This window comes from Phalacrocorax aristotelis, chromosome 6, assembly GCF_949628215.1.
Source record: "Phalacrocorax aristotelis chromosome 6, bGulAri2.1, whole genome shotgun sequence".
Taxonomy (NCBI): domain Eukaryota; kingdom Metazoa; phylum Chordata; class Aves; order Suliformes; family Phalacrocoracidae; genus Phalacrocorax; species Phalacrocorax aristotelis.
Window position 1 is genome coordinate 18,520,738 of NC_134281.1, and position 25,076 is coordinate 18,545,813.

The window sequence follows — 25,076 nt, forward strand, 5'->3', positions numbered from 1 at the left end:
TAATTATTATTATACCTCAGTGTTTCCCAAGGTTTAAAGTATTTATTCAAGACCAATACAAAGTGAATGAGCTATAAAGGGATTTGGGTTCCTTTGGGAGGAAAATCCCAATCCCACTTGCTCTGAGAAGCCAGCACCATCCCTTCACTTTGCAGCCAGGGCTGACTGTTCACAGTTTGTAATTCAAAGTGAAGAGATGGTCCAGAGGCTGCAGGACATCCAGAGAGCGATTTCCAGAGCAACCCCACGTACTGCTGCTGGTTGTGCAGGAGCTAAATTGTGCATGCATATATCAAAGAGCTGCAGCTTTGCCAGCTTATTGCACCCAGGAAAGCCATGCTTATGAAGTGTAGAACTCCCCGAATGATCTTGTGCTGGGCTGTTTCCCGTGGCAGAGCCTTTTTGCATGATTACTTCATAGTTGTACTTTGTGCCTGTCATTTTGTGACTTGCCAGGAAAGACTACATTTGAAGCACATTCATTTGAAGTGTTATTCTTTAGATCTGGCAGACAGATTACAAGTTTGGGATAAAAAAAAAGAGTAATGGGAAATAATCCCCTTTTCACAGGAGGACTGAATTCTTCCCCCTTCTTCTCTGAAGGTCACTGTCGATCATGAGCCCAGTTACAGCACAGCTCCTGCAGAACATATCTCCCTTGCTATCTAGCTTAATTATGGTTCCTATTTTCTCTTACCTCCCAGGGCAACATTATACTGCACTTTCATTGCTGCTCATGAGGGAAAGGAGCCCTTGTAAGCAAACCTTTTGTGCAGGGAATAGTCTTGGTAAAAAGTTGTTCATGTGCAATGAGAAGATGCCTACCTCAAAATCACTCCACAGTCTTCCTCTGCAGTCCATTATAAATGTGGGAGTGGATAGGTTAAGACTTCTGGCTAGCTGAGAAATCTTTTTTTCCCCCTAACAAATTATCAAGTCCAGCTGTTTAGAAGGAAAGCATGACTTATCTTGTATCTCAGGAAAACCGAGAACAAGCAAAAGTGCAAGGTGATTCACACTAACTCTACAGGGCCAAAGCCTGTGCAATTACACCTTAAGTTCCCAGGGCTCAACACATCTACTAATAGAATAAGTTGTACCAGGAACTGGCTGGATTATTACACTATTTAGTGGTAATTTTGCAGAAAATGCACTCTGCTGAATGTGCTTTTCCATTTGGGTTAACATAGGAACGTTCTCCAAAAACACCAAACAGGCACAATATTTTTAACTTAAAATGGCTGCTTAAAATGCAAGGAAGAGTGTGGCTAGTTAAGCCTCCGATCATTAAAAACTAGTGCATGTGGCTTAGAGAACACAGCGCAAACCAATTAGACCACAGTGCTTTGCTAAAGGCATGTATAAAAACAGGTGCTATGGAGGGGAAGAAAGATCTAGAAGCATTTCAGCTCCCATCTACAGCATGGGACTATGCCCTGTTGTAATTTTAACATTCTTCCTGTGACTTTGATTTGCAGTAGAGAAGAAACAGAACTAACCAACACCCATGGATCTTCTACAGCTCCAGTGTCATATTTTCCAGCTCTTCCCTTTTCACTGGTCACTTGCATGGAGTGCAAGACATACATTTTACTCAAGGCCAGAGCAGATCAAAAGCACTCAGTATGTTATATATATGTTCAGTTAGGAACTTAAATTAGGTTGTAGTTCAGTATTGTGGAGGGTGGCAGAGCAAGGTTGGTTCCCAGCACAGCCCAAGTGATGGAGCTCTGTATTATAAAGGGCTCTGTATTGTCCCATCTTGTTGTCCTATACACTGGATTGATGGCTTGGTGACAGTCAACAGTGACATCCCACAGTCTGGGGGACTCATTTAAGTCCATCCCCTATCAATTTGATGTCTTCTCTTCATTTTTGTTAGTAACTCTGATTTTTACTAAGGATAGAAGGTTGTACTGAACATGCATCATTTAATTAAAGCGATGATGCAAATAAGTGTCTGAAATTTCCTGTGGACATTGACTTCTGGGAAGTTGTCCATATTTTGTTTGAACTCTGGCAAATTGATATCTGTGTAGCTCTTCCCTGGAGGAAGCTGGTTTGCTTTGAAAGCAACAGCTCATTTAAAGCCACTTAGTACATGCTCTAAAGCCAAGCTGCATGAGGGCTTGAACTGATTTCAGCTCTCATTAAGAAAATGGACACATCTCTGTCTCTTTACGTCAGGGGCCTCCCAATATGCTGATGGTCTTGGCTCAGCTGTGGGCAGGGCAGTCTGTCCACAGAAGACCTGTGCAAAAAGGTGACCACTGCCCAGTGTTGTGTTTGTTCAGGTATGGCATGAGTCTCATCATTCTCAGCAAATGAGCCTGCTATTAAAAACCCCAAAACTATATATATATATTTTTTTTTATTTAGGGAAGCTGAACAGGTTCAGGTGTGAGCACACTGATGTTGTTTCAAACTTGATGTTGTCCTCAACAAGGAGCCTCCATGCTGTAAGTTGTAGCACTGCTGGGGGATGCAGCTTGAAAAAAAGCAAGGACCCGTAAAAGGAATACACTGTCCATTGGAAATGGAATGAGTCCACTGGTTTTCTGGAGGCAAATTTATAGGGTTCATTTAGAGGCAAGCCCATGTGATTAGTCTGTACAGCAGCCCTGGAGCCTTCAGAGCACTTGAAAATTGTTGCAGAATTTGCATCTCACACAGAACCGGAGATCCTGATGTTAACCCAGAGCCCCAAAGTGTGGGCCATGCATGTTGGGCAACTAAGGAAACATCAGCAGTCAGACAGCACAGGCATGCACGATTACTCTTGTGAATTATGATTCCCTGTGTAATTAAATCTTTTTTTGGTGTTTCAATGCATTCCTTGCTGCACTGAAGTTGCTGCTTTTCCATGACATCATCTTCTCTCTGTGTTGTTCAGGTAGTTATGCTGCCTTGATCATAGCAATACTGGAGCTCTTCAAAATGTGCATCATCACAAGACTTGCATTTATCTTCTGTGGCTCTCCTTTCTTCCATGTCCCTGAGATGACAACAGATACAAGTGGTTTATTTTAACATTTTCCTTTTTTCTATCGTGGTTGATAAACAAGCATCAGTAAATGAGTAGCTTAGCACTTGAAGCACGATGCAGCTGTGTGACCTGGTGGGAACTCATTTTAGGGTCAGTGCTTGGGAAAATTTGGACTCGTCCAAAAATGAGAGTTATTTCCATGTTTCCCAATCAACTGGCCTGATGGTGTCTTGGAAATAGGCCATCCCAAGCTTCACCATGGCCTGAGTGTAGTTAGGAAAATCCCAAGACCTGAAAATTTACTTTGAATAGAGGAACTAGAAATTAAAGGGGTGGGCTTTCTAGGTACTCATCTTGAGAGAAGAGTGTCAAAGAGTGATTCTACCCCACTGCGTTAGCTTGGGGAGCTGGGGCAGAACATTCTCCGAGCCCAAAGGTAACCCAGGGTAATGCAAGTTGTATTACTTCTTAGAAGAGATTTAAACTTGGAAAAGTTGCGATGGGCTAAAAATGTGCAGAGAGATGGTTACTGCAGCTCAGCCATGTCCGTCTGACATTGGTCCGTAGGAGAGGCTAAGCAGCCTGTTTTGGCTGTCAGAGGAATAAGTCTCTTATCTCAAAGGGTTGATCCATAAAGGATTGATGGTCCAAGCCCTGCTCTCAACCAGGTCATTTTTGCTACAAAATGTAAATATATTATCAACATCAGGACATCCATATACTTACTGACTGTGTAATAAGTCTTAGGCTATCAGCCCAAACCTTTTGCATTAAGAAAAAACCCCAAAAGAGACGTCTTAGTGTCACAGGCAGGTTCCTGCATTGAAAAAAAAAAAAAAAAAAGGAAAATGTGCATTAAAAAATTTGTGTACAACTGAGAGATTTAGGAGGGTGATCCAACCCCCTGGATCAGAGAAAGAGACTCTTAACTCTGGTACTCTGGCTCAGACCCTAAAGAGCTGAGGCCAAATTATTGATAGAGAAGGTAAGTGACAGATTCCAGATACACAAGTCAGGCTTCCTCCTGACATTTTCTGTCAGTAAAAGTAAGTAGCCTTTCTTTACATCCAACAAAATCTCTTCCCTGGCTCTCCTTGACAGTTCCCCCTCCTGTCTCCACCTCCAGAGATGTCTGAACAGTATATTTTCCTTTATTTTTAGCCATCTTTCATAACTGAAAGTATCTCTGTGTCAAAGAGAAAATATTCCCATGAATTCCTCAACAGGCACTTACTGAAAGTAATTGATGAAAATGAAATATTTAATGAGGCTTTATACCTGTGGACTTGGTGACACTGGTCCATCTGAAAAGCAAAATTTTAATGACATCAGGATTGATGGGCATGGGCCCATCATCTCCCCAGCTGAGCTGGTGCTTCTCTTTTGGGGTCAGTATTGGATCCAGCCTGCAGGGTGCCTGGGTCATTGGCAGGTGAGCTTTGAGAAGTGGTGGCTGCTCCTGACCCCAGAGTTTCCTGATCTTGCTACTGAAGACCCAGTTCTGCTGCTTGGAGGCAAAGATGATGTTTCTCACTTGTCAGTAGTACTTAGGCTGCATGCAGCACTCTACAGAGATCCAGCTACATCTACAGGCATCTATTAATCTCATCTAAGGTAAGAACTGCTTGGAATCTGATCCAGGGTTCAACTAGTCCCATTTCTTCTCTTACAAAGTGGCCAGTACAGATGCCACTGGAAGAAGACAATACAGGAGCTCCTTCAGGTGGTCTCCTGATATGTGCTGCCCACCTGCACGAGTAGTTTACACTTGGGATCTTCCTGAGGCATTGTTTTTGTCTTTGCATGTAATATTCTTTGAAGGATTTTTCTTCCCTGGATTAGCTCACCTCTTCCCAGGCCAGTTCTGTGCTCCCATTTCAATGCTCAGGGAGTCACATACTGCTCATGCTCATCCTCAGCAGCTCAACTGGATTTTGCCTTGGCCTGAAAAGCTACGGCAAGAGCATTTCAAAGAAAGCAGAGGAGCAGGAACAGCCCCTCGACAGCACACAGTGAGGCAGGAGTTGATTAAGTTTAACATGGCTATTGAAACCAACCCTGAGGATCCAAGGTTGTAATTGCATCCATTTCACAAATCGAGCTCTCTCTAATCAAGTTCTCTTCTTGTGACTCACCCCTAACCCAGAGCTGACTGTTGTGGAGGTAGAGAAGACAAACTTCAGTTGTCCTCTGCCCTTTCTCCCTCCCTCACCAGCTAATAATATCTCTTTCCTACATGCCCCCTTCTAGGCTGCCTCTCCTCACCCCCCAGGTGTCACTGCTTGGTTCCCAGCCACCTCCCAGCACAAGCGGTGGCTCATGCATCTCACAGAGCCTCAGTGGAGAAGGGTGTAGGGAACAGTGTTATGTCCTCAAAATGAAGGAGACAGGACCCCACCATCTCGCTGCTTCCTCCACAGCATCAGCTCTGGTTACATAGAAGTTAATGTCACTGTGAAAGGACCTGAACATCCTTCCCACTAATATGCTTTACTTTTGGGATGTTGAATTATTTAAAATGCTTTCTATGGCTTTAGTCTATCCAAAGTCACAGTCTCATATTTCAATAATGTCAGTCTCATAATCGATTATTTCTTTTCTGGTAGCACCTGGGATCTCCTGTGAAGTACCAAGGCACAGTTGATACCTTCCGAGGTGGTGATGGAGAGCAGGGCAGATGGGGTCTGGTGTGGTCCACTCATTAAGCCAATGCTAGGGATGGCCATGGCCTGCATAACCCAAGGCAGGCTGGAGGAGAGCAAAATCAACAGCTGAGCAGAGAAATTACACAAGCAAGGTGAAGTAGACACTAGGGTTGGTGTACCTTAGAGAGAGAGCATGGGGCAAAACAAGAAAAGGTTTTTCAAGGCAATGGGAAGCATTTGTGTTTTATATGCCTCTGCAAATGCTGTTTTCTGGCACCTGGGAAAACTGCTCAGTAGTCATAGTAGGAAAAGAGAGTGAAGAATAATGTGCCTAGAGGAAATTCCTGTAGCTCTTGGCTCAGCAGAACATAATTGCTGAAAACTGGAGCCTGCTCAGGACACTGGAGCTAACACCTCCATGCTTGCAAGAAGTGGGATCTTGGGTGACCACAAGCAGTAAGCTTGGGATGTTGTTAAAATAGCAACACCGGCAGCGGCACAGAGCCCCAGACTCCCTGCCAAGGAGTTTCACTGTGCTGCTAACTTGGGGGGAAGATACCACCTACTAAATTACCCAAACCACTTCCTGTAGCACCTGGTTTTTCCTCACATCTCCTATCCAAATAGTGGCTAGACCTATGTAAAGAATACTGTCTTTGCTGAAAAGGCTGGGCTGGGCATTGCTGGATCCACATTGCACATTGCCAGTGGGACAGCTGCTGGAGGAGTAACATGCAGAAGGAGTAAAACCTGTGCCCACACCTTCAGCAGAGCCAGGCCCTGTTCCATACCAGAACATGTCAGAGTACAGCTTTTCATCACAGCCCTCAATGGAGACAGGCAACATGCAGGCACTTGTGGCTGCTTACAGGCTTTTGGAGATGTGAGGGTGTTGCCAGGTAAGAAATGGATCAGGAGCAGTCAGTTAGGAAAGCTGCCTAAGCATCTTCAGGGCCAAAGTGGTACCAGCTTTCAGATCTCAGATGCATCAACCTAGCTGGGGATGAACAGCCAACATAAACCCTTTTCCTGCACCAAAGGTTACCTCTGCAAAGCATCTCCTCCAGGGAGCTCCTGGGTTTGGTCAGAACCGTGTCTTCTGAGTTGGGACCCAGCCTGGTGTATTGATGGTCCCTTGCTCGCCATTAAGAAATCCCCAAAGTTTGCAGGTTTTTTTCTATTTCTGCACGCTCACAACTCACATGCCAAAGGCAAAAGCCCCACAGTGACTCCCTCTGGCCATTATTTTCTCAATATATTGACTCTGTCAGGCAGTTAGCAACAGCAAGCTCTGATGGTGGAGCCAGGAACCCTCTGCAATGGAAGTCCTCCCTTGCTTTCCTTCTTGGAGTGAGTGTTCCACTTGCTCCTTGGCCTGGAGAAGACCTAGTAGAGCAGATCTGCAAGCTGTGGGTGTTCCGCACTCCCATGAACTTCCTTAGCACCTGGCCGAGCTGATTTGATGACTGCAGAGTCAGAGACAGGTAGAGACACCTCTTGGGTTGGCTGGAGCCTTTAGCAGGGAGGAGGGCTGTGGTCCTCCCAGCTGCCTGCTTGCTCCTCAGCTTTCTCTTTCAAGGGCTTCAGGAAGCTGCAGAAATTCAGAGACTGTTTTTTTTTCTCCTTTCTTGAAAGTGTGGCTAAAAATAAAGAGAGTATTGAAATCAAGTCCAGCCCACAAAGCAGAGTGTGTAGGTGTGATGCTAACCAACACCTGGAGCAGCGAAGCATCCTGGATGAGCAGGCACCCATCTGGCAGACATGTTCTCTTTTTCTCCTCGTTCTTTCTTTGGCACCTTTTCAAAGTCCATATGAGATGATGAATCTAAAGTCGTTTTGTTTTGTTTGAAAATGCCCTATGTATGTTGTTCTGGTTATAAGGAGAAGAGACTGAGGAGAGGGCAGTGGTTTTCATTTGCAAAACCTGCTGGGGCCCCCAGGCTGCTACTGCTCTCTCCTTTTATTTCCTGGCTGAAGCTTTCTAGAGGTTGCTGGTAGAAAATGGTGATGGGAGATACTGCTTCATGGTGGCAGACCAGGATGTCTCTGAGTATTTGCCCATGGCAAATGTAAAGAGACCAGCAGACAACATGTGGTGCCCAGGGCTGAGTTCTTGGACAGCCCTGGATGGCAAAGGGGGGAAGATTTAATGGAAAGCAGTTCCTCCAAGTGTCATGAAACCTCAGCTCAAGACCTGAAAGGAAGGCTGCCATGGCATTTGACTCATTAATTACAGGTTCTCTGTGGCTGGGCAATGTGGATGTGACAGCCCCACAGTGCACTCCTTACGTACCCTCCCAGCGTGCATGCAGGTAGGTCTTGCTGGTGTGATGGGGAGTTGCAGGGGTCACCTGAAGATGGGGGTTTTGTAGGGCCTTTGCACAGTGAGAAAAGTCATAAAACATCTGTGTGCTGCTACCACAGTCCCCCCAAAAGACCTGTGCCTCCATCCTGCCAGAGCAAAGGGGATTGGGGCAGGGTGGGCATTCACATGTTAATCCTTACACAGGCTGAAGGCTGCAGCTACCGTGGATGAAGGGCTGTGATGGATGAACGCAGACTTAGCGTTATCTGTAATGCAATGGAGACTCGCATTTGGTACAAAGGGGATTTGCCACTGTTGGGTTTGGTAAATTGTTTGGTGATACTGTGACCTTGCAGCAGCTTATATCCTCCCTTTGCATGGTCAGCTGGGGCTGTGTGCAGCCTTGGGGATGGAAGAGTTACCCCGCGGTGAAAAAAAACCCAGGGTTTGATGGATAAAGGTAGCACAGATGGGACAGTGCATGTACAAGATTTTTATGAGCTGCATTGGTCTGCAATAGCCTACACAGGGGCACCTCTTGGGTGCAGTATCCCAGCTACTGCAGCAACCTAACGGGCAGTAATTCCCCTTTCCTCCCTGCCTTCTCCATCCCCAACACCTTTGGTAGGACTGGGAACTGGTAGGAAAGAAAGTATCCTCAGAGCAAGCTGAGTCAGAGAGCGGCAAAGCTGAAAGGAGGGCTGTGAAAATCCAGGTGGGAACCACAGGCTGTACTTCCAGTGGCAACTTCTTGGAGACAGACTTCCAGGGACAGTCCCGCCAGTGCTGCCTGTAGACACCAGCAAATGAAAAAGCAATGAATGTTGCCTAGACAGTGCATTAACCTCTCCTTCCACTATCCACCAACCCTGCCAACGTAAACACATGGCTGGAAGCAGTTTATTCCCCAGCAGCCCTTTTTTGCTTATCTGGAGACAGTGGCAAGAGCAGGAGCCGCTCTTGCAGAGTCACCCTGCAAATCCTCGGATGAACACCTGGACCGAGCACCATTTCCCAGGGGGATTGGGATGGATTGGATAATTAATCACAGCTTGTCTGCGGGAGGATGAGGAAGTCTGAATAAAGGTGTTAACGGCTTTTAAAGGCTTCCCTGGTTCACAGAGGGTGCTACCTCAAACAGATTATCTGGAAATATTACTAGCTGGAGTGGGAAAGGGTTTTTTTCCTCCTCTAGGCTCTTTGCAGCTGCGCTAAATCTGCTTGAGCTGCGGAGCCAGGTTTTACTGTGTGGGGAGAGGTAGGGGAGAGGTGCTGGCTGTCAGTGGGTCAGCAATTAATTGGTTTATTCCTTTCTCACAATTATTTTCTAATCAACATCTGCTAAAACCCCAGTGCCCACTTTGTCCCAGCTCAGCAAACAAGAACCACAGGGATTTGCATTGCATGGGGACCCCAGGCCACGAGGTCAGCTTTGCAGGGCCTGCCAGGAGGTCCCTTTTCCCCTGCCAAACCTCTTTCCCCATTGTCTCATCTTAGGAGAAGGATGTGATTAGTGTTTTCTGCCATGAGACCTCAGCTGAGGGATGAGAACTGTGTGCCAAGAGGAGGAAAGAGCTGCCATGGATAGATGGTAAGTGAAAGCAGAGATGTGCCCCCTTTGCTCTGAAGAAAACTTTCCTTCCAATGTCTCTGTGGTCCATTAGCTCAGACAAATGCTCTTCTTCAGCCCAGTGCCACCTTCTCTCCTGGCAGAAGAGGCCTTCAGGCCTTCAGCCATGTGCTTCTCGGTGAGGGTGGGCTCTCCTCCATCCTCTTCTGCCATCAGGGAAACAATTTTTTCACGAAATCAGCTTTATTGGAGCAACCTTCCTGTTTCCTCATAGCTTTGTCACAATTCTAGGACCTTTGCAAGTCAGAAACAGGAGGTGCTGTCAAAGCAGAAACCTTGTGCCCTGGCGGCTCCAGCTCAGCCTGGTTTCTGCCCACCAGCTCCCCTGCTATAAATGAGCTGAAGTCGGTGGCACGGCTGCACTGGCACAGCTGTGCCAGGCAGCAGGGTCTCTCTAGGAGCATCACAGATGGCTCTCTTACTGTAAGATGCCCTGATAGGGCATCTCAAGCTGGGAAATCACCTTTCAGACTAGAGCAGAAATAGAAAAAGAATATGGCTTTGGCCTGAAGGATTTTGATATTTGTAGCTTGGCATCTTTTTGGCTTGGAGTGAAAAGCAAACATTTCCAGTCCTAGATAGGCGGTTGGAGTGGGGACTATGAAATGCCTGGTAGAGGATAGTCCCTCTCTGCTACACTTGCCTGGCCTCCCAAAGTCTGCTGAGTGAGCAGGAAACACCCTTCATGGAGAAATTAATTTGAAATCACGTTGTCCACAGGGAACACTCCCTGTTGCCATGCCGCTACTACTCTCCCAGCTCTTCCTAGATCTTTAGTAGGAATTAGGTGCTCTAAGTAGAGTCCCACGGGCTGCTTTCTTTGTGTTTGCATTGATTGCCAACAACTAATTTAGCCCCAAAGAAAACATAATGGAAGCAGCAGATTTCCAGGTCTCTGTTTTCCTTTACAGAAGACATCTCTTTCAAACATGAAGCATAGCTAGCCCAAACCGGATCCCAGTTCTCCGTGGGGACTGACCTGCAGGGCTGATGAGATGAAACAGAACAAGTCCTCAGCCCTCTCCGGAACTAAACTGCAAAACCACAGGCTCCACCGAAGCCCTTCTCCCAGCAGAGTCTCTGTCTCTCAAGTTAGAGTTGGAGATATTGACAGGTATGGAAAATCCATTACAGATAACTAAATAACCCTCCCTGCAGCACTGCCAGCTCTGTAAATGCTTCCCCAGCTGCTGGGAGACCACAGGAGCACTCCCCAGAGCAAGCGGACACAGGTGATGCTGGCATGCATCTGGAAACAGCCCAACAGCAGTGGGGAAGCTGGACTTTCTAGTTGTCTAGGCCCTTCCCCTCTGTGACGGGACCTCACGCCAAGACCTGCAGCCTCTCTGGGTTTTCCAGACAGCCTAGTGTCCATCCGAGGGGAGCCCCACTGGAGGCTGAGGCTCCAGGCTCAGCAGTGGTTGCAGAGCAGGGATATACCCAGTTTCTCTGAGGCAGAAATGTAATTTTGCATTTAAATTTTCCTCCCAAAGGGTCCTTCAGTGTTTGCTAAGCTGTTAAGAGGCAGGGGGGTATGGCTGGCCAATCTGCAAGGCGGTGGTGGGATAGAGGTGAAGAGAAGGGACCAGGCACTGTGTGGGTCCACACTGGTGACCAGCATGTTAACCATGGAAAGGGAGAGATGTTGGCCAAGGACTCCAGCAAACCCTGTCAAGTGAAACCTGCCATGGGCTCTTTACTGTCTTATATGTGGGCAGCTGAAGTAGCACATGTTGTTCAGTAGCTCCCACATGTTCATACTGAACCCAAGGGCTGTGTCCACAACCACCACTGAATGATTTTTCTCCAAGGGTTCCTGGAGAGCATGGAGCAGGCAGGAACCAGGAGAGGGACAGGCTGTTTTGATGTTAGATTCTCATTACTGTATTAAGTAAACCAGAAAGCAAAAGGTCAGTGTTTCTGGTGTGCAGGCAAGTTTTGAACTAAGCCAAACTTTAGCATGTTCCAGTGTCCCTTTCCTTCTTGAAGGATGTTTCTGGTAACATGTTTCTGGGGAAGGAAATCAGCCGTGTGGTCAGCAGGGTGTCACAAGGAGCTCTGAACTCAATAGTGCTGGATATAGGCAGAGAGATGCTCCAGAGGGAGGAACTGGACAAGGGGCTTATTGCAGGCATCTCCTGCCTTACTCTTTCAGCGCTTCCCACTTCCCTGCAGACTTTAATTCTGCAAAGCAAATTGGATTGTAGCCACTGGGAGTGAACAGGTGTACCTTGTGCATTAGGCTTGTGTTGCCCATTAGGGAAGAGACAGGCGTAGTATACATGATGGAGAAGACACCAACCGCTCATTCTGCCCTTGAATAGCCTCCTGTTGGAAGTGAAGGACTAGGGTTCGCACCTCAGCTTATGTTTCACCAGTAACTTCTCCTGCTCTTAAAATTACGTTGTCTCTCTTAATCATACAAGCCTTATTTTCCCACACTGGAAAATGAATTCAGCACCGCTGGCAAAGCTGGGGGCTGGGAAGTTTTAATTACTGTTTGTAAAGTGCTTTGGGGCTCTGCAGTGAATGGTGGTAGAGGCCTGGGAAGGGTTATATTATATATTGGCAGTTACTTATATTTTATTATTTGAGTGAGCTATGTGGTCCTGTCAGCAGCTCCTTCCTGACGCTTAGATGCAGTGGGGCTTCCTAATACAAGTAGTGCAAGTATGCTTCTATAGCTGCTCACTGCTGCTGAGCATCACTGCATGGTATGAGGGGGACTTACTAAAGTCCAGTGTCCCCTTCCAGCCAAAATAAACTCAACCAGTGTGTACCTGTATATACCCACCTGCTATGCAGGGGAGAAGAGCCCTAAAGCCCTCTTTTCACAAGGCTTTTCCCATTAGAGCATCCCTCCTTAGTCAATGTGGCCACATCCTACATTAACCTTCCTGTCCCCACCCCCTGCTCAGAACAACACCTCCTTCATTATAATCCGTCAAATTCCTCTCTCCTCTACCTGGAAAGAATGGGATTTGGGGACAAGGAACAAATGTGAAGGCTTAAGTCTCTTTTCATGGGAAAGGAAATCTATCCAGCACCCTGCTGGGAGCCCTGCTTTGCCTAAACCCTGGCATAATGCAGTAAGAAGTTAAGGTTCTTAGCGGGCAAACAGTGCAAGAGTGATATTAAGCACGTCTCCAGTCTCTGCAGTCAAGTGCTCTGCATTGCACCCAGTGTGCTGCGTTTTGCACAACGGGGTGATTGTGGCCCCACTGCTCTGGCACTGGCATCCAGTGTGGGCTGCTGAGAGTACAGGCTGTTCAACAGCCTCTCACAGGTTGAAGCCAGTGGTTTGCAAAATGAACTTGTAGAGGATAGGAATGTTCCAATACCAGCAAAGTCCTGGAAGAAGGACACATTAGCTATCAATTAGCATGTGTGCCCATGTGTGTACACCTGTGGGTGTGTGAAGTAATACGGTATCTAGGCTTTTATGATATCATCCACATAAAAATCAGTGAGGGAATGTGATACAATGACTTTGACCTAGAAGGTTACTTTTTTTCATCACAGTTGAGTTTTGATGGTGGACTTGGTTTTCTGACAGATACTGCAGAAATACTCCCTTGATTGCTACAAAGGGCAAAACTGGAGTTACTTAAAATTTGCCAAAGTTTCTAAAACACAAAAACCTCCCCAAAAGATGTGCTTTCCCTCTTTAGCCAGCTCTCACACCAGTCATTACTCCTGAACAGTGGCTCCCTGGAGCAGCAGGCTGTGCTGGGCCTAGCCAGCAGGGGAGGATGGCCCAGGAGTGACCCCCGGGGTAAGGGCAAATCCCATGTGATCCCACGCAGTCACTTGGGTGACTTTGCCAGTCCTGCTTCTGATGTGTTCCTTTCAGTCTGAGGTGGACAGAAGGCAGAAAGAAGTTAGCTGAGCCTGTGTGACCCTGATGCTGCTGCTTAAGTGGATTTCACTTACTGCTGAGTATGTTAACAGCTTCTGCTATGTGGCTGCTGGGTCAAGACCTGTGGCTTTCTCAGGGTGATTGGTTCCAGGGCCCATGGATTACCATGGCCACCTTGCTGAAATGAGGTGAGGAACATATCCATCAGCCCTTTCAGCAGCACCAGAGTGTGTCAGGGTGTGATGGAGCCAGCCCAGCCCCATGCAAGCGAAGCGTGGAAGGGCACAGTGCTGACTCATATCCCCCTAGTGTTTCCCCTCCAGTGAGCAGATGTCAGAGAAACATATTTTGCAATGGGTTTATTCAGTCTGGGGTCACTCCTGTTCTCTGTCTTTCAGGATATTCCTCTCTGCAGCCTGCCTGACATCCAACAGAGGCAAAGGAACAAATGCACAGATCCAGCTATTGTCTGATGCTGGGCTTATACCACAAGCACTCAAGAGCAGTAAAAAGAGTGCTAAGACCACAGATTTCACCTTTAATTTAAACCCCACTTTTTAAGGATGGAGCCAGAACTGGTCATGCAAGGGAGGATCCAGCTCCAAGCACTCAGAGGAAGCAAACAGACCCTTTAATGACATTTAATGCTGAAGAAAGCAGGGAGGGATTCAGCGTGAAGCCACAAAACCAATTTTGAAGAAGAAACACAGCTTGCCTCCTGTCCCCTGTCCCTGTGAACCAAAGGGAAGAGGCTGTCCATCAGTGCCTGTCTCTTCAGGTTGGCACTCCATGCAAGGCTAGCACCCCCCGGTGCTCAGTGGTCTCTTTGAGTGTGGTTCTGTTTAGGTTGGCTGCCACTGATCCCAGCCTGTCTTCAGCACATGGATGCTTTTAACCCCTCAGGGAGGGGTCAACATGGCCAGCTGGAGGGGGAGAGTGCCAGCCTGCTGCACGCTCTGTGGCTGATGAGGACACTGCCGCGATTCATTCATGTCCCTGCTCAGGGCACAGATTGTAAACACAGTAGGGAAGCCAGGCCACGTCCCAGCCCAGCTTGGCTGCCTGCCTCGAGGTCCCCATTGCCCAGAATTTGGAGCTTGCCTCTTTTTCCATTACCTCCAAGCAGTAATGGTGAATGTTTCTGTAACATTTCCTAAAAATAAAAATGTCAATAGCCGTTTAAATAACACGAGTCTGTGCATCTCTGGGCTCTGAGCAATCTACAGAATGGGAAGAGAAATGCTGAAATAGCTCATGAGTTTGAAGATACTCTGAGAAGCTCCCTTACTGCACACGGACCAGCTCTCACCAGCATCACCTGAGCCAGGAGGGCTGTTTGAAGGCTGTTCTCCCTCCCTCCCTCCCTCGGCAAATAGGCAACCCCTCTCCAAAAACAGCCCATCTGTCTGATACTCTGATAGAAAAGCCTGTATCTAAAAAAAAGAAATACGGCTTGTGTGACCATGCTGAGATGCCTGCAGTGTAACAGCATATGGACTGGTTATTCTTCCTTCACTTAAGTAGGGTGTTAATCTTCTGTTATGGCTTTCATGGGTAAAGAAGTCAAAGGATATAGACACCCTATATTTGGAAAGGCTTTGTTATGCAGGAATACATCAGTCTGGTCCAGTTCATAATACCCTTAAATATCAGGGAGCTGCTTTTGATGGAAAACTCAGGAGCTGTCTCAATGGCAGCACTATGCAGCAGCACAGGAGAGAAATCAGAGAGCAAGTATTTTGTGCAGCCTTTGGGGAATGAGTGGTTGAGCTAGGTGTAAAGATAACAAAATTAACTCTTACTCGCAGCTCAGACAATGTTAAACCCCTGAAATTCAGGTTTTTGGGGAATGAGCCTACCTGGCATCCTTGCTTGCCTTCCTCGGGCCCTAACCTGTCCCCATCAAAACCCCTGGCTGGATCTTTTATAGGAATCAGTGACAGGAGCATCTCCCCACCAGCTGAGGGTGGATGGTGGATGCTCTGGTGGTTAAAGCACTAGTATAGGCTGCATTAACCTATCTTCTGTGCCCTATCTGTAAGTTGCAGGTCTGAGGGGTGTGCTGCATGGTTAAAGAGACCAGCACTCAGTACAGAAACAGGGCATCCGAGGACACCAGGAGGACAGTGAAAGCCTTGTCATACAGCCTAAAGTCTCACAGCAAGTGTCTATTAATAAGTCATGCCTGTGCTTCCTCCAGGTATTTACAGTGCGCTTTCTCCCTGTTAGCTTTGAAAACCACAGCTCCGTTTTGACATAGTAAGTCCTTTTCTTTTAGTGATGAATTTGGTACCATAAGTGTGTTTGGCTGGGGAAGTGTGTTGGCAAAAACATACCACATTTTGAGAAGTTAACAGGCTCTCCCTCTAAAAATTATTTCTGTCTCTAGATGAACAGTTTTGGCCTGTCCTCTGGGAGCCTCTCTGCTGCAGAAAGGGCGGCTGGCTGGCTGGCTTTAACGCTGGCTGCAGATGGGTGCCACCGAATCCATGTAAAATATAGTAGTGACAGCATCAGCCCAGCCAGCAAGGTCACCTTCCTGCTGTGTGGGCTGTCCCAGGGGAACAGGGGCAGGTGGGGATTCCTGGGTGCTCAGAAAGGGACCTTTGGAGGTTGCCAGCATGCGGGGACCCCCTGAAAACCCTGAAAGGTGGCTGGTTTCTTACAACCACCCAGGGCAGAGCCCCTTGTGCCACACTGATGCTTCAGCAAATGAGCTGAAACCGGCATAGCTACAGAACAGGGCCAGCCAACAACCGGGATGAGCCCAGCTTGTGAGTCAGAGTGGGCCAGAAAAGTAAGGAAAAAAGCATTTTCAGCCCAGGGAAACAATGGGGAAATGAATGGAAACAGGGACCTCTGAGATATTCCACCCTTCCCCAAGGAGAGCAGTGGGGTGCAGAGGGCAGTTCCCAAAGTTCAGTGTCTGTTGCAACTCAGTTGTACCCTCTGAGAAATATCTTTTTGCCATAAGATGTGCAGCTCCTGCCACAGTGACTTCCTTCTCTTCCACTGGAGCCTGAGAAAAAGGAAAGAAACATTGAGAATGAACTATTTACAGAGAAATTAATCTTGATATTTGCACCACTAGTACAAGACAAGGCAGTGCTGCAACTTTCCTACCATGGTTAAGGATGGCACTCAGAGGAGGTTGGGAGCCTTGAGGTCCTGTGAGTGGTAAGAGCATGTTTCAGCATTGCTTGTTTGCAAGAGAAGAAGCCCATTTGCATCACTCTCTTTCCAGCAATGCAGAAAACTACAAGAACCCGTTGTTCTGGTCAGGCCCTTGGATTTTGTCAGGATTTTTTGAATACTCCTTCACACTTAAAATTCCCCCTGGGTTGTCTTGCTGTTTGCAAGGCCAATTGGGACTGGGAAGGTGCAGCTAAGCTGGCAAGCGGGATTACCCTGAAGCATCAAACTATATTCAGTTAGCCCACCTCGACTGCAGGAACATGGTTAGCTGGCAGCACATCACCTCTCTTGGTATAGTAGGTACCACCCGTTGGCTTAGTCACACCAGAGACATAAATGGATCACAACTTGCTAAGACAAATTCCTCCCAGTTTTAATTAGCTGTAAGATACTGGAGTGCCTAAAGCAATCTCCCTGCCCTTGCCCGTGTTTACACTCAGTGCATAAATCCAGTTTGGATTCAGGTCTCCAAATACTTGCAATTAACAAATATTGCTCAGTTTTGCCATTCCAGCTCTCTGTACTTAGTTGGAAAACACAGATATGTATCCCCAGTCTTTTAAAAAACAAAGGGACGGATGTTCAGGTCCCAGGAATTCAGCAGGGAGCCAGAGCTGCTCATCCGGCTTGTCCTCTGCTGTGCACTGGCTCAGTGTCACCCCCAAAAAGAAGTGAGGGGGAGAGGCTTCTGGCACCTTGAGGATGGAGCGTGGACCATGTAGCAGGAGCCGCTAATATAAATGGAGCCCTTAACACTTAAGGCTTGATCCTGCCTTTACTGTGTGTTTTTTGTCCCATCTTGTAAAATTGGTTGCAGATCATGTGTGCCCATGTCGCATGCTTGTTTTCACTGGTATGTCCACAACAGGTAGAGCTGGCTTGGTGGGAGGCTGGTGTGATTTTGACCACCTGAATTGTCACCCCTGGGTGCCCCTGTGTAAGCTGGGATGCAGGAGTCAATCAGTCCTCAGAGGGGGGCCCAAAGCCAGTGCAGGCTGGAGGGCACTGGGCAGGGCTGGGGCCGATTTGGTTTTGCTGTGACTTTGAGAGAGGATGCTTTTGTCCTGGATGGCTTGGCCAGATCTGTTTGGAAATGCAGCGTCTCTATTCAGCTTGTCATGTTTGAGGAAACTCTCCCCTTTCCACATTTCCTCCCCTCCCATCATATTTCTCTTACTGATGTGACGCCAGCCAGGTAACTGAGGTGTTTTCAAATGAGCCTCCATAGTTCTGATGGTGGCATGAAAGTTCCCAATCCAGCCAGCTCACACTCACCAGCCCTAGACTTACTACTTCTTGTCTGACAGTAAATGCACTGAAAACTTAGAAACAATCTGCATCTTAACCTTGGTCACACTAAACAGCTTTCAGGATGTAGTGATGCATTTTGCTGGTTTCAAAGAGCGCTACTGGCAGTTGTTAAATAATTATGTTTAATTTGCACTAACAAAGCACACAAAATCTATGTCCCATAAAATGTGCTAAAGATAAGTGTTGCTTTTACATAAAGACATACATGGTTAATTTAAAGATCTGAGGTCTGCTGACCCTCCAGTTTGTTGCACAACCTCTCATATATGTGAAAATGGATGTGAGGCAGTCCGATTGGGTTTACCTGTTCATACTGGCAGCAGTCAGCTGCAGTTGCTCTGCGGGGACGGATGGGTTTGAACACGCATGGCACTAAGGCACGCGCTTAAAGACTTCCAGCTCATAAATACTGATTCTCTGTTCCAGAGGCACTTGTCTGAACCTGACTGCAGTGAGCCGGATGCCAGATAAGGGCTATGACACTTGCCTTCATGTCAGTCGGTAACAACTGCAGCGTTAATTGCCAGAAGCACTGGATGGCACGCAGCAGCCATGGCAGTGGCTGTGGAGCCCTTGCCAGCCTTGGCACCACCAGAAGCGGCCCCAGGATGGTGAGGGGACAGCTTGGCTCTGTAGCATTGGAGGGGAAGAAGCTGTTTGGCTCCAATAAATGATGCTGTTCTCCTCAAGCTAAAATGGAGCTTGAACTAATACTTTATTCCTCCCACCCAGACTCAAAAAATGGGAGCCTTGGTTGCTGGGATGTTTTCCTTTGCCAAGCCTCTGCACAGCTTGGTTTTAGCAAAAAGTAAGCCCAGCCCCCAAGACATCTGTGTCTAGGACATGATGCTTTGTAGTGGTTGAGCATGTATATTTAAGTCAACACAAGCCAGTGACGGGGGGACCAATCCCATGACACAGCCTCATGGGTTTCTGACTATGTTAGAGCAGTGCAAAGGAAAGAGGGTCAGGAACAAGAAGAGGAGATAAGGAGGTGACCCTGCTGGTAGGAAAGTAAAGGTCTGACCATACTGATGTGGTTCATCATGGTGATCTGCTCTTTTGGACACTCCATCCAGCATTAGGTCCAGCACCTTTGCAGGAGGTGCTGCCTGGCTCCTCTTACCCAGCTGGGTGCTGCTGTGACAGTTTGGCTTTTCTGCTCATGTTGTGTTGCACCTTGGAAAGGCATTTTCTGTGTCTGGCGTTCGTTGGGATACTCAGGAATTGAGAGGGTTTTCTCTTCTGAAATTATCAGAGTGGCTGAAAGGCACAAGTGCTGTAGTACCTGGCATTTTGTCTCCCACCTACTCGGGGCTGTAAGACTGACAAGCCAAAAAGAAGTAGAAGTTTGCATTTACCCTTTCTCCCAGCATGGGTTAGGAGAAGCAAAAGGATAAATTGGGATGCTTTTCAGCACTTACCTCCTGTTGTTACAGAAATCACTATACATTACAAGTGTCTTTACATATTTTATATCACTTTAAAAAGCCAATGTAGTTAATCTGGAAGTTGGCTTGTTCAGAGAAGCACAAAACATGTGCAGCCATAAAAATCCCTCATTTGATGCCAAGCTATTGGATTTTCTAGTGTCTGAATGGCACTCACTATTATGCATCCAAAGAGTTCATCTTGACTACCCCCAGGTTCTTGTGGTTGGTGAGAACAAAAACACCAGCTCAGCATCTTGAAAAGTTGTCTTGTGTTGTTGCCATATGGTACAGATGTTTCGGTAGCAAAGGCAGCCTCCATCCAAGGGCTCGCCTTTAGAAAAGGAACAGCATGCTTTCATGCAGTTAGAAAAAAAAATGTAGTCCAACTGAAAAGGACAGAGATAAGCAAGGCAGTGCCAAAAGATTGGAGGGGTAATGGCCCTGGAGCAACTAGCATCCCTCTAACAAGGAAATGTGGTTCATGGGGGTTTTGGGTTGCAAAAATGCTGTCCCAAGTCCCTGAGAGCTAGTGAAGGGTTCGGTATTCATAGGATTTCTCTTCTCTGTCTGGCTCTTCTTACTACAAAATGTGTGGGAATTTGTTATCTTTGGAAAAGCTGCTTCTCTGCCTAGTTTGTTTGAAAGTGCTCAGGAGGTTCAGCAGTTATCGGCAGTATCTATAAGACATGCGTATGTGCATGCACAAGTACTCAGTATGGTCACATAAACCCTCTTCCCATAGGAAACCATGCTAAAAACGTGGCCTCTTCAAGTGCTTGATTCAACGTTCAGTCTTCAAGGGCTGTTCCCATGTCCTGTTGCTCTCTTCACTTGGGGATTTCATGTGTTTGATTGTTGGAGGGAAAAGGGAGGAAGACAAGCTTAAAACAAGGTTAATGGTAAGGGATGCTGGTTGTCTCCGAAGCTCTTGCTCTGCCCCGATTCAGGTGCCGGCTGGGTCATCTTGGGCCCTCTTCTGCCACAAAGAACAGCTTGGCCAAGCCAAAGCAGGTTGTCCTTTTAAAAAAAAAGGTCCTGGCTGTTGGAGGAAAGCCATCTTCAAACAGGGAAGGGGATCAGACATGCTGGGTGCGTGGGTCCAGCCAAGGGGGCAACTGTGAGCTGGCCCATGTGGTGGTGGCAGCCTGTTCAGCTGGTGCAGTGGATAGCCAGAATCTGGCAGTAGCAGTTGGTACATTTCCTGACAGTAACCTACTTAAGGGGAAGGCTGAAATCTGTTGCAGGAGCAAGCAGCCAGGAGCATTGGGTGCTGGTAGAAGGAGCATGATTCAGCTACCTGAAGGCATCTCCCTGTAGGAGAATTACCTTCACTGTAAAGCAGCAGGCATTGCTCTGAAGTGTTATCAAGCTTAAATTGGTTCCCTAGGTGACATCCTGGTAAGTGGATTTCCCAATTAAGCACATCCCGATTAAGTGGGATGTACTGTAATTACAGAGTGCTCAGCGCTAGGAGCAAATCAGATCCATTTGCAGCAGAAGGGACGGATCAAAGCTCTTCCCCAGCCCGGAGTGGGTTGTACTAAGGCATTTTTGTAAGCACGCAGGTGGGCAGGCAGGAGATGGGATTTTGCAGCCACCCCTGCCACACCAGTCAGCATGTTCCCTGCAGAAGGAACATGCTGGAGGAAGCCCTGATGCCACATCTTTAAACCCTCTGATATGGGAGCAAATTCCTTTTGAAGTTGCACTCCTGGTGTCTCCTGCTATTCTGCAATCCTCTGGGTGAAGCCTTTGCTCCTACCAGAGAAAATACCAGAGGTATACCAGCAGAGGTGGCTGTGTGAATGCTGTGTAGGGAAACAGTGGCTCTTCCTAAGGAGGCAGAGGCTGTTGGATGGTGCTGCCATCCTCCAGACAGACGCTACAGACCTTCAGAGCCAAATTTCCTTTGCACAGCCTGAGGCAGGTGGTTCTTGCTTCACATCTCCCTATCCCTCTGTCTTTCTCTTTGAGGGCATCCTACTCCCAGCACAAAGCCTCATGGTTCTAGAGTCAGACCAGGGCTGTGTAAGCCTGTTCCTCTAGTGCTTTGTGGTTCCCAGCTGCTGTTGGGACATCATGGGGAGAGAGGAAGCAGATACTCCTTTGTTCATTTTTTGTTAGCGAAAGGAAGAAGAACTGAGCATTTGCTGCCTTGGACTGGTCAGAGCATTTTTCGCTGGATGGGGATATGAAATTTGATTGGAGACCTTCTGGGAATTCACTCGTCAAGGGAACACTGAAATGCTGTAGAAGGGACATAAAGTGTAGATGCAGTGCAAAGGGAGATGAAATCTGTGCCAGGAGGGGCGTGTGGCACAGGAGCACTGCCACTTTGGAACTGGAGCAGGACTCTAGACCTGAACACAGACCCTCAAATCAGGCCAGCCTCCGGCTTAGAGCCTGCTTTACCACTCACCAGGTTTACCCAGCTGCCCCAGGATCCTTAATTGCCACTTGGCTAGGAGGTGACCTAAGAGCGGTGTAGCACGCTTTCCGTCCCAGTTCCCTAGATGATGCTGGCTGGTGCACATCTTTGGGGCTGTGGTGCTTCCAGGGGTCTTGTGCCTATAGGTGACATGGCTAAAAAGCTCTTATACCCACCACACAAATGTTCTTCTTTGCTGGGGTTACAGGGTGGGGGGCAGGAGCCCATCTATTTCCCAGAGGTGAGACCTTATATTTTGGGGTGCCATATTACATAATTTTTAGCTGTGGAGGGAACTATACAGTAGGATAGCAGGGGAAGCCGATGAGCTGCTCCTACCTTTGAGAAGGCAAAACATGTGTACATGAATTGGCTCTGTCCCATGTGGATGTGGATTGATCCTGACCTCAGCAGCCAGCTGGCAGTCCCACTGACTGGGCTGACCCCACAGCACCCATGGAGGGCATGCTGCTGCTGGCCTGCACCACTGCAGCACCTCAAACCCCTTGCTGATGTCTCCTCACCTCCCACTGTGCCGTTCCCTCTCCCACCCCAGCAGCTTTCCTCCTCCCGCCAGCCAGGCTGCAGCATTCCCACGATGCTTATATCCAGTGATGCTCATATCCAGTCCATCGGGTTGTCCAGCCAGAGATGCGCTCTGTGTGTGCGCGCTGCAGTTCCACCCTGAAGTCCTTGCTCTGCTGCTTCTTCCATACTGCTGGTTTTGCAGTGCCACCCACTGGCAGAGGCTCCCCAGAAATCCTCCTCTGCAGCTCTTCTCTGCCCACAGGTGATGCTCCAAAGATGAAATATTATAAGGATGACTCTGGTGGGTGTAATTCATAGAGTGTGTCATGTGGGTGCTGGCCTGGGACATCTGGAAACTTTCTGGCATCCTTTCCGGTGTATCTCAGTGTATGCTGAGCCTCTGCTGCAAGCTCACTGGGTTGGCAACATCCCAGGTGTCAGCTCAGGCTGTGTTTAAGGCAACTCAGCTGTGTTTAAGGCAGCTTATACTGGCTCACCCAACAGGCCATCCAGCCCCACATCCTGCCCACAGCGTGGCACGGCAGACAGCAGCAGCAAGATGGCTTCCCACCTCTGCTTGCTGGATGTGCCGAATTGGTTTATGGCAGCCCTGCATTCATATTTTCCCGTGCACGATAAAATATAAACCCCTGGCTGATGCCAAAACCTATGTTGTACGTAAGAAGCATGTATTCCATTGGAAGTGTGCTCCTGGGGATGCAGGCCTGGGCACTTGTGCAGGAGAGGATGCTTTGGGTCCACTTTATTTAGCAGTCAGCTGGGTCTTCCTGAATTTGCCTTGTCCCTTTCTGACCCCATTTATACTCTTGCCGCCATCCCCATTTTAACAGCTGATGTGAGCCCAGTTGAGAAACAGAAGATACAGCAAAGAGCCAGAGCAATGCAGTTCTTAGTGCACAGTGAGTTGCTGTGTGCAGGATCATGCTACCAGGCTGGTACCCAGTTGAGGCAGCCGAAATCAGTTTGCTGCCTGGACGCAATCACCATGTCAGTGCAGCAGCAGCACAGATGGACTGCCAGGAACTTTCTCCCCAGCCTCCTAATAGGCAGTGAGTGCTTGTTTAAAATAAAGCCTTACAAATGGCATGTTGGGGGCATCAAGTCCTGGAGCACTGTCTTCTGAAAAGTATGAAAAGGCACCAAAGGGGAGCTTGGCACAGCCTCCCAGATGACAGTAATTAAAGGCTTTTGCACTCAGACACTGGGAGCAGCTCCTCTTGCAAATTGGCCTTGATTGAAGAGGAAGAGAATGATTAGGCTGAAGGGGAGTGATGCGGGTGGCAGGCAAAAACACGAAGGTAAGTCTCAATTTGTCTTCTGATTTTTTTTTCCCCTCTTCCTCTCTCCCAAATGGTGTCTGTGTGGGTGGAGGGAGCAGCACTCCAGCTCTACACAGCCTGGGCTGGCTCTGCCTGAGCCACTCAGGGAGTGTTAAGCTGAAAAGGCGTGCAGCTGCCCTTGCAGCCTCAGAGCATCACCCAGTGCTTCATGCAGCTGGCCCTCTTCCGGAAAGCTCTCTGGGCTGTATGGCACCAGAGTCACCCATCCCTTTGCAGAGCTGGCAAACGGGTTAACCCCTGACCTGGGCTATACCCTAGCTCCCTATAGGGGCTATACCCCCTATAAACCCCAGCGTTACAGCTCTCTCCCTTATTTTCATTATAAAGGGGTTGTTGATAGCTTGTTCAATCCAGGTTTTACCATCTTACTTATTTTAAACTCCTGGTTTTGATGAAGTTGTCTGAATATATTGGAGCTCAGTACTAAGCCCTGCATCAACACAAGTGGTTCCTTCAGGGTAGCTCATAGGGTTACAGAAACACGTTCCTTTCCTAAAGGTTTATCCCTTCTCAGACCTGCGAACACCAGAGATGTCCCGGCTCTGGCTGCCCTGGATAGGGTCCTCTGTGGAGCAGTTTGTCTTGAAGTAGTCAGGTAAGTCACTGCAGCATGAGTGTGGATTCTACCTCCAAACCCAGCCAGCTGCTTCACAGCATAGGGCCAAGGAACTGGTCCAAAATTCAACTGAGAGCCTCTGGTCCCCTAGTCTGGAGCATCAGCAGTCGGGTAAAGCAATTCTACTGGTGTTATGGCAGGATAGTGTCTCTCTTGTCCTAGTGTGAAGGGCAGCTAAATAAATGGTCTTTATTTAAGCAACTGTAAAAACTCCAGCACAGAGTTTTTGAGCCACTAGTCTTGCTCAAGGAAGCTGGTGGCCCAGTCTGCAGATGGATCCCTTGTCTGGTTCCAGTCCTGCAGCCACTGAACCCAGTGGCCAAACTCCCTCCAGGCAGATGGTGAAGCAGGCTCGTTGCCCTACATTTGGTGCTTGTTAATATTTGGACAAGATAAGTGGTTTGCTTAATCTAGTGCAGCAATTGTGTCTGTTATAGGGCAATAACTCTGCAGGGTTACCATGAAATTCAGCTTGGCTTATGAAAAATGCAGGCCATTGTGAAGTCAGGGCTGCAACCCTCTGGCAGGAAAAAAACATGTTGCATTGGGGTAAAGCCTATGTTTGAATCTAAAGGGTGATATGATTGAAGAAGGCACAGATGAAGGTGCTTTATCTGCCAGCTCAGGTGAGGCATGATGCCTGGCTATCCCTGTGTGTTGTGCCGCAGACCCTTCCCGGCAGCAGGGTGGGAGATGCTCTGCCTGGCCAGGCTCTGGCTCCTGCAGTGGCACTCAGCGGCCCTAAATCCTCCCTGGCCTTTCAGAGGCAAAGCTGCTCT

The 25,076-nt window shown here is 47.9% G+C and overlaps 1 long non-coding RNA gene across 4 annotated transcripts in view; it reads left to right on the plus strand.

Annotated features, from left to right (window-relative positions):
- Window positions 1–14,603, plus strand: part of LOC142058695 (uncharacterized) — a 264,243-nt gene extending 249,640 nt beyond the window's left edge. For all 4 annotated transcript variants that reach the window (XR_012661066.1, XR_012661065.1, XR_012661068.1 and 1 more), the window contains 4 exons: window positions 7,868–7,943; window positions 9,434–9,527; window positions 10,478–10,680; window positions 13,824–14,603. This is a non-coding gene — a long non-coding RNA (uncharacterized LOC142058695). The remainder of the gene's footprint in view (window positions 1–7,867; window positions 7,944–9,433; window positions 9,528–10,477; window positions 10,681–13,823) is intronic.
- The last annotated feature ends 10,473 nt before the right edge of the window (window positions 14,604–25,076 follow it).